The following is a 10,068-nucleotide window of genomic DNA, read 5'->3' as shown; positions in this document are numbered from 1 at the left end:
GGCCCAATACACTGTTTTAAAGCTACATTTTTAGCCACCAAAATGCTTAAGGTAAGTAAATGAAGCATTCACGTTTCTTCAGAAAAGGAAAGTCTTTCCTTTAGTTGTGTTTCACATCATATAAGCACCTTTACCAAAAAGCCTGAGAATGATGATGAGAAAAACAAAAAGCAGTGTGACTATTGGTGTGGGTTCTTCCTGTAAATTAAAAAGTCATTCTTTTAGTAAATTGATGAGGGGACAAGAAGGAAGATGAAAGAGACAAAAATTTAGGTATATCTATTATGTGATAGGCAATTAGTAGGCATGTCATATAACGTTACCTTTTTTTTTTTTTTTCTTTTTGAGATGGAGTCTCCCTCTGTTGCCCAGGCTGAAGTGTAGTGCCACGATCTCAGCTCACTGTGACCTCCACCTCCCAGGTTCAAGCAGTTATCCCACCTCAGCCTCCCGAGCAGCCGGGATTACAGGTGCCCGCCACCATGCCTGGCTAATTTTTGTTATTTTTAGTAGAGACAGGGTTTCACCATGTTAGACAGGCTGACCTAAAACTCCTGACCTCAGGCGATGCACCCGCCTCGGCCTCCCAAAGTGCTGGCATTGCAGGCATCAGCCCCCATGCCCGGCCAACATTACCTTTTTAATAAATATATAGTATTTTCACCCCTCTAACATCAAGCCTCAGCTCTGTTCCTTGACAGTTGTGTGACTTTGGGCAAGCTACTTGACCTCTCTGTGCCTTATTTTCAACGTTTGTAAAATAAGGAAAACAATAGTGCCTACCTCATACGATTGTTAGAATTAGATAAGTTAAAACATGTGAAACTCTTAGAACAGAGCCTGACACATAGTAAATATTGAGTAAACATTAGTTATTAACAATCGTTAGGGTAATGATAGTAACAATAATATGTTAAGCCCTTAACATCAATGGTGGCACATAATAGATGCTCAATAAATGCTGCCTGTTATTACTTTGATAATAAAAGTAAAAGATGATTTCTTTTACAAAAAAGCATTCTCTTCCATTAAGTTTCTTCTCTACAGGAGCTGTCTCTGTACCAAGCAGAAATACATGAACATCCTTTCTGATTTTATTTTATAGATTATTAAATCAGAAGATAAATTTCTTGCCTCTTTTTACAAAACCTCTTTTGGAGCCCACAGTGAGCTGGATAAATGGTTTGATTATCGGGCCATTAGGCAGAATTTCCAAAGATAGCAGTTCCTTAAGTCCCTCTCTGCCCTTATCCCCACTTACCCCAAAAATACCCACTAAGTGCCTAAGGAAGGGAGGCGTCTTCTCCATTTCTCACAGCCCCATCCTCTCCGTCCGTTTCCTACCTCTCCAGCTCTTTACCTGTCACTCAGTACACACTAAGATTCGGCAAAAGCAAACGTGTGGAACCCCCACCCTCACCATGCCTTCTCTCAGGTCCAATAACTTTGCTTTGGCTTCTCTCTGTACCTGAATTGATCTGTCCTAGGCCACAGGAAGCATTCAGTACAAGTTTACTGACAAAGACACTGAATTGCAAAAGAATCTACATACCAAAGAAATTGTATGCCATTCAGACCTGGGTGTACAATTTCAAATATTTGCTCTTTAATCATTTCTGCTTGTTCCTCCAAATAGAGGAGAATAATGCGTGTGTCTTAAACAGTTTTTAACATCTGACAGCGGAAATAGTTCTAGATCACCATATAAACAAATACAAAAGCAGCAAATCTCATGACATTGATGTGGAAGGCATAGAATTGTCTAGATACTTAGAATAAGATTGAGCACAGAGTCTTGATTGAAAATTGACTTTTTCAAGCTATTTTATTTTATTTATTTATCTTTGAAATGGAGTTTCACTCTGTTGCGCAGGCTGGAGTTCAGTGAAGCAATCTTGGCTCACTGCAACCTCCATCTCCTGGGATCAAGTGATTCTCCTGCCTCAGCCTCCCGAGTAGCTGGGATTACAGGCATGCACCACCACACCTGCTTAAGTTTTGTATTTTTAGTAGAGCTGGGGTTTCACCATGTCGGCCAGGCTGGTCTCAAACTCCTGACCTCAGGTGATCTGCCCAGCTCAGCCTCCCAAAGTGTTGGGATTACAGGAAAGAACCACTGCACTCAGCCTTTCAAACTATTTTATAAGTAACTCATCTACCAACTGAAGTGCCCACAATCCCAGGTGCTGTGACGATTGCAAAATATATGATAGATCTGCTCTTTGCCCTCAATGAACTTATAATACAGTTGTGGAAGGAAAAGATACATGAGAGGGCTCAGAATATTTTAATGCTAAATTGGTGGTACTGAGAAAGCATCTCTTTAATTCTGAGAAAATGATTAGTTGGAGCTAAAATGAAAAAAGAATATAATAAAAAGTTGGAGTCCTCAAAATACAAAAATACTGTAAAATTCACTTTAACCAGATTAATAACTTTCCCCCAAAATTTATAATTTTATACATTTTCCATGCAGGCTGTGGAATACTTAAGCTATGCTATACTATATCCTATATTTTCATGAATACCATTAAAAAATACATATTCACATGAGCTACAAAGCTGTAACTCAACATTTCAACACCTATGACTTTCAAAAAATTCTAGAATTTTAGACCTGATTCTAACCATTTCCAAACTCAAATAGAGTCAAACTCTTCTATTTCCTTTTCCAAAGTTAAGAATACCTAATGCATTAAAAACATGATGAATTTTTAGTTCTTTGGGTTATATACCTAGTCTGTGGATTATTTACCTTTCTTTCCTCTTTTTTTTTTTTCTTTTGCTTTGAGACAGAGGCTCACTCTGTTGCCCAGATTGGAGGGCAGTGGCATGATCTCGGCTCACTGCAACCTACACCTCCCAGGTTCAAGCGAATCTCCTGCCTCATCCTCCTGAGTAGCTGGGATTGCAGGTGCGTACCACGACACCAAGCTAATTTTTGTATTTTTAGTAGAGACAGGGTTTCACCACGTTGGCCAGGATGGTCTCCATCTCTTGACCTCAAATGATCCACCCATCTTAGCCTCCCAAAGTTCTGGGATTACAGGCATGAGTCACTGTGCCCAGCCCTGCTTTCCTCTTTATAGAGAGCTGCCTCACTTCTGGTCTTTATTTGTAAAGCACTTAGAAGAGTTCTCAGCAGGTGATAAGTACTCAGTACCTATGACTACCATCACTACTGCTGCTATGACTATGAATGTGACTACCAATACTACTGAGGCGTCTGCTACTGCTCTATTTCTACTCTTATTATTACTATTACTGTTACACTATTCTATCTTTGTTCACTAGCTCTTCCTTTACCAGAGGACTGGCAACATAAATGAAAGAACATGGGGCTTACCCTAAACCTAAGGGTTCTCAACTTGGCCTCCAGAGAATATGTGAATATGTGAACTTGAATGGAAAAAGGTTACATCTTTGCTTTTACTATTCTCCAATGTAATCACTGTAACATTAACAGTATCTATGACTTTGTCACTCTTAGAAATCACACATATTTTCATCTTTATAGTTGTAACAGAAATAGCATTTATGTGCATCAATACTTCTCACCACTAGATATTGTTATTTAATGCATTAATAATGAAGCATATATATTACTATATCATATCTTTGAGATTTTTATAGTTTGATAGCTGTATACAGAATATATAACTGGTTCCCTTCATAGTCTTATGTGTTTGGTTTTATTCTTTTAAAAACATTATGTTGAGAAAGGTTCAGTGGACTTCGCTAGATGGCCGAGGGGTTCTATCACAACAAAGGTTAGGAACCCCTGACCTAACTGCCCACTCACAAAGCTTTGATTCACACTATCCCTCTACTCCAAACACCCTACCCTCCTTTTCCTATTGGTTCCCCCTTCACAGTTTATATAATTTTGCCTTCTTTTGATACATTTTTCTCCCTCTTCATCATTCCAAAGGAATTGTTGATTACACTTACTTCTTGAGTTTGTAGCTCTCTTTTACTAGGTATACGATCTTGGACAATTTTTTTTTAACTTTCTCAAACTCATTTTCCTCAATTATAAAATGAAAATAATGGTATTAGATACAATACTTAGAATGGCTGTAAGGATGAAGCAAGATTATACACATCAAATGATTCCTATAATGTCTGGAATAGTCAATCCCAAACTTTTCTGGTTTCAGAACCCTTTTATTCTCTTAAAAATTTGTACAAACTCCAAAGAGCTTTTTCCTGGGTTGTATCTATATTTATAATAGTCACATTTTAACATTTCTTTACTAATCTATTTTAAAATAACAATAATACATATTGTCATACGAATTACGTGTTAACATAAATAACATATCTTTTATGAAGAAAACTGTATTTTTTAAAAAAGCAAGAAGACTGACATTGTTTTCCATATCTGTATATCTCTTTAGTGTCTGGCTTTAATATCTCTTGCAGTATGCTGTTTTTCTTTAAGAATCAGAAGAAAATTGAGCCTCACATAGACATGTACTTGAAAAGAGAGGAGCATTTTAATAGCCTTTTCAGATAACTGTGGATATTTTTTTGAATACTCTATCAATCTGACAAGTATTATCTGGTTAGTTAGGTAAGTTGAGATGTGGAATCTGAAACAATATCAATCAACTTTTCATATTCTGTGGCTATCTCATACTTTGAGTGGGTCTTTCATTCACATGCAATTTTATACTATCATGCATTGGTCATTTGAAATAGTGTTGGTTGACTGGGTTATGCAGATCTACAAAACATTGACATGTTTCATTATGCAACATGGGAAAAAAATCGCATTCATTAATAGCAGATCTCATCAGAAAAGTCTTTAAATTTTGGGAAGCTGACAATTTCACAGTGATGAATAAAAGCCCTCCAGAATTCTAATTTTCATATGAAAGTTCAAATTTTATCATTGGTAACAAATACTGTCAGTCATTTTTCCTCAAAGTGACAGGCTCCCTTCATTCATTTTTGAGAAAGCATCAGCCAAAAATACCTGTGTCTAAATAAATGTAGTTTCCCTGTCAGTTGTTCTTTTCAAGTAAAAATGGTGTTCCATGAAAAAAAGAGGCTACTCACTCACGCAAGTGTTTTTCCTCAAGACAAGCCTCATGCTTTGGTGTGCATCAGAGTGCTTTATGCATATTTCCATGGTGCCATATAGAATATTGAATGGGTGTGGACTCTAGGGTCTATATTTATTAAAATTAATAATTTTTACTGCTTCATCAAAGCATTCTTAAGTGAAACTGGATTTCTCCCCACCGTGTGTACACGGCAGTGATAAATACAACCATGCATTAGTGGCAGATTCTGCTGCCACTACTTCAATTCGTGTTAAGGCAGCAACAGTTTTGCTCATCATTGCTTTTACACTGTTGGAGGAAATGCTAACACAGTAAAAATGCAAATAGTGTCTTAGTATTATTGTGAAAATTATTTTGACATTGTGGACTTACCGAAAAAGTCTCGGGGAACCCAGGGGACACATGAACTTCAATTTGAGAACCGCTTGTCTACAGCGTAGTATGAGCTTAATCAATGATGGACTGATTGCATATAAAACAGGGCTCCCATGAGATTATAATGGAGCTGAAAAATTCCTATCGCCTAGTGACATCGTAGCTGTCATCTGTTATCATGTCCTAGCACAATACGTTAACTTTACTTTCCATGTTAAGATATATTTAAATACACAAACACCTACCACTGTGTTACAACGGCCTACGGTATTCAGTACGGTAACATGCTATACAGGTTTGTAGCCTAGGAGCAATAGGCTATACCATGTAGCCTAGGTGTGTGGTAGGCTATACCATCTCGGTTTGTGTAAGTACACACTATGACGCTCACACAACAAAATTGCCTATCGATGTATTTCTCAGAATATATTCCCATTGTTATGCAACACGTGACTGCAATTAGCTATGAGGACTATGCTTTCCTAGTAAAAATGTGAATTAGAACACCCAACATGATCTACATATAAATAGGTAATAGAAAATGGAGACCATCCCCCCTCAAATCATTTTTGCTCTTTTTTCATTTTGCCTCGTTTTATATTTAGATATATACACAGTATCCAGACAGTAAGGCCCGTAAGTCAGGCCTAAGTCAGTATCCCACTACTATCCCACTTACCCAAGCCAGTACCCCAATACCAGCACGAACTTTCTATAGAGAAAGTGCTTAATAAATACTTGTTAAATAAATGAATGAATGAACAACTAAGCAGATTCAAATCAGTCCATTCTGGGCTGGTCAGCAACTCTGGTGAAGGACAGAGACTGAAAAGGAAGATGGTTAGTTTATTTTATTGTTTGTTTGCTTTTAAGCGTATTTATTTTTGTTTGTTTGCTTAATGAAAGTACCTATTATACTCCTGTTAAGAAAATTAAATTTGTTTAATAACCAACCAAGGTTACTTTTTCAGGGAAATAACATTGACTTTTTTTCTTACTAAAAAGAAAATATATGATTATTGTAAAAAGTGCAGACCAAAAAAAAGGAAGAAAATAAATTACTGGTCATTCCACCATCTAGAGATAATCTTTATTGGCTGGGCATGGCGGCTCACACCTGTAATCCCAACACTTTGAGAGGCCGAGGTGGGCGGATCATGAGGACAGGAGTTTCAGACCAGCCTGGACAACATGGGAGAAACCCTATCTCTACAAACGTGCGCCTGTAGTCCCAGACACTCGGGAGGCGGAGGCAGGAGACTCACTTGAACCTGGGTGGCGGAGCTTGCAGTGACCTGAGATCGCACCACTGCACTCCAGCCTGGGAAACAAAGTGAGATTCTCTTTCAAAAAAAAAAAAGAGATAATATTTGTTGAAATTTTATTATCATTTTTCCTAGGCAGATAGGTGAATATTTTTTACTTCCTGTTTTCATCTCATCTTATAATGAATGTCCTAAATTATTACATATCTTTCTCTAACATATATACATATACACACACTCATATATATATATATATATGCACACTCATATATATATATATATATATATATTTTTTTTTTTTGAGACAGTGTCTTACTCTGTTGCCCAAGCTGGATTACAGTGGCATGATCTCAACTCACTGCAACCTCCACCTCCTGGGTTCAAGCGATTCTCCTGCCTCAGCCTCCAGAGTAGCTGGGACTACAGGCATACTTCACCACACCCAGCTAATTTGTGTATTTTTAGCAGAGGCAGTGTTTCATCATGTTGAGCAGGATGGTCTCAATCTCTCGACCTTGTGATCCACCCACCTCAGCCTCCCAAAGTGCTGGGATTACAGGCGTGAGCCACCACGCCCATACAAATATTATTTTTTATCCACATTATTCCTGTCCCATCTCATCATCAGCCAGAACTATGAATCAGAAATAATACAGATGGAAACAGTAAATAAATTCAAAGGCTCTACCAAAGCACTTTTACCTTTCCTTCATCATCATAAGCACCATGGCAATCAGTAACACACATGGAAGAAACAGTCCGGAAATCAAGAAAGACATAAAAACTTAGAATGTGGCCGGGTATGGTGGCTCACACCTGTAATCCCAGCACGTTGGGAGGCTGAGGCGGGGGGAATCATCCGAGGTCAGGAATTTGAGACCAGCCTGGCCAAGGTGGTGAAAACCCATCTCTACTAAAAATACAAAAATTAGCTGGGCATGGTGGCAGGTGCCTATAATCCCAGCTACTCAAGAGGCTGAGGCAGGAGAATCGCCTGAGCCCAGGAGGCAGAGGTTGCACTGAGCCAAGACTGCACCACTGCACTCCAGCCTAGACAACAGAGCAAGACTCCTCAAAAATAAGAGAAAGAAATTTAGAATGTCCCAAATAAGATATTTTAAGATGTATCTAGAAAGAAATAAACCCAGACCATGTAGCCAAGGAGAAAGAATGTCCCTCTTGAGAAGCTGCACAGGAAAAGTGCTCAAGGATGAGATGTATGTAAACCATTCAGATGGCCCATTGAAAGTCGGCTGAGAAGCTGCTGCAGGAAATGAATGGGCAGAGACATAAACCAAAAAATAAGTGCAAGGTGAAGAACAAAGGATTCTGTTACTGCCTAGCTAAGAGGGACTTTTAGGTGGAGGTTAAGGGCACTTCATTTTTTTTTTTTTTTTACACGGAGTTTCGCTCTTGTTACCCAGGCTGGAGTGCAATGACGCGATCTCGGCTCACCGCAACCTCCGCCTCCCAGGTTCAGGCAATTCTCCTGCCTCAGCCTCCTGAGTAGCTGGGATTACAGGCACGCGCCACCATGCCCAGCTAATGTTTTGTATTTTTAGTAGAGACGGGGTTTCACCGTGTTGACCAGGATGGTCTCGATCTCTTGACCTCGTGATCCACCCGCCTCGGCCTCCCAAAGTGCTGGGATTACAGGCTTGAGCCACCGCGCCCGGCCCTCATTTTTTTTTAATATACTTTAAGTTCTGGGGTACCTGTGCAGATCATGCAAGATTGTTACATAGGCATACGCATGCCATGGTGGTTTGCTGCATCCATCCCCCGGTCATTTACATTAGGTATTTCTCTTAATGTTATCCCTCCCCAATGCCCCCACCCTCTGCTTCCCCTCCCCTAGTCCCCCCACCCCCCAACAGGCCCCCATGTGTGATGTTCCAAGGCACTTCATTCTAAATCCCCTGCTTCAGTTCCTTGAAAGTCATGTCTCTATCTTGAACTTTCTTCTTAACTCCAAAGATAGTATAGTCTGTTGAATATAAGAGAAACACCAAATTGAGATGAACACTACCAAAGAGAGAGAAAAAGTCAACAGGCAACAGAGAGAGATTACAAATGAGAAGGAGATGAAGTGGAACTGGATGGTCCCGAAGAAAACCATATGTAGTCTCTCAGAGTATCTCCTAACGTATGTATTAAATCAGAAGTCTAGGAACAGTAAGTAATTTCTGAATTTTAGTAAGGTTGAAGAGGTCATTTTTACTCAACATGGTTCAGTGGCTTAACTAAGATTCAGAGAATTCCAAGTTGTAGTCTCAGCTCTTTCATAAAGTATTGCAAAAAATCTAAACCCCTCAGACCAGCATTCTACATCCTTAATTTACACTTAATTCATACTCCTCAACTTTATGATTCCTTCAATGTCATTCATCCAATGAAATACGTCCACTCCATCCAAGCCAATCTCACTACAAATCCTTTAAGATATCTTGCTAAAAAAGCCTGCGTATAAGTACTTACTTATGTAATTCCTTCTTTCTCCCATTTGTTCTTTCAACCCAGATCAAAATGCAGCTGCCACCCCAGCAATGTTCCTGAAATAATCCCACTCTGTTTTGATCATTCATTTATCCCACTCATTTTAAAGAACATTGAAAGTGTGGACCAAAAAAGAATTAGAAAAGCTTATTCATATTATCATTGGCCTACTGCACTCATATTATTCAATTTGGGCCTTCTTTATTCCTTGACTGGATTGTAAATTTCCTGAGGGGAGGCACTATGGTATCTAATTTTTTTTTGTTTCAAGACACTGGAAAATAAATAGAAAAAAAGGAGGAAAGAAGGGAAAAGAAAGAAAAAAAGGAAAATGGAGAGGGAAAAAGAAAAGAGAGTAGAGAGACAAAAGATAAATCTGAGAGGTTCTATTTTCTAGCATAGAAAATGAAAATAGTGACACAGAGCTGCTTTGTGAAAGTCATATTGACATAAGTAGATCTAATTCTAATGACCAGCCAATTTAAGATTGAAATCAAACTCCCCCATCCCCCTTAGCCTGCTCATTCTTTTATACACATATCACCTTTTAACATACTACGTCATTTGCTTACTTATTATTTATATTGTATTATTATCTCTCTACCCCTACCAACTTGAAGCAAGCTCTATGGTGGCAGGGATCTTCATCTGTTTTCCTCACTGATGTTTTCCTCCAGCCCCTGGTAAACTCTCACTGAATGAAGAAAGCTCTCTGAAAACATCATATATAAGCTCTGGAATTTTCACAGATGCCCACAACACAGTCACAATGATCCATGGAAAACACTCCCTCATTAATGCCACATACCAGCATTATCAACCACCTAAAAGATGAATGATTTAGACCCCAACTAGATTAA

This window comes from Cebus imitator, unplaced genomic scaffold (assembly GCF_001604975.1).
Source record: "Cebus imitator isolate Cc_AM_T3 unplaced genomic scaffold, Cebus_imitator-1.0 Scaffold135, whole genome shotgun sequence".
In the NCBI taxonomy this organism is placed as follows: domain Eukaryota; kingdom Metazoa; phylum Chordata; class Mammalia; order Primates; family Cebidae; genus Cebus; species Cebus imitator.
Note: the sequence above shows the minus strand (reverse complement) of the source record.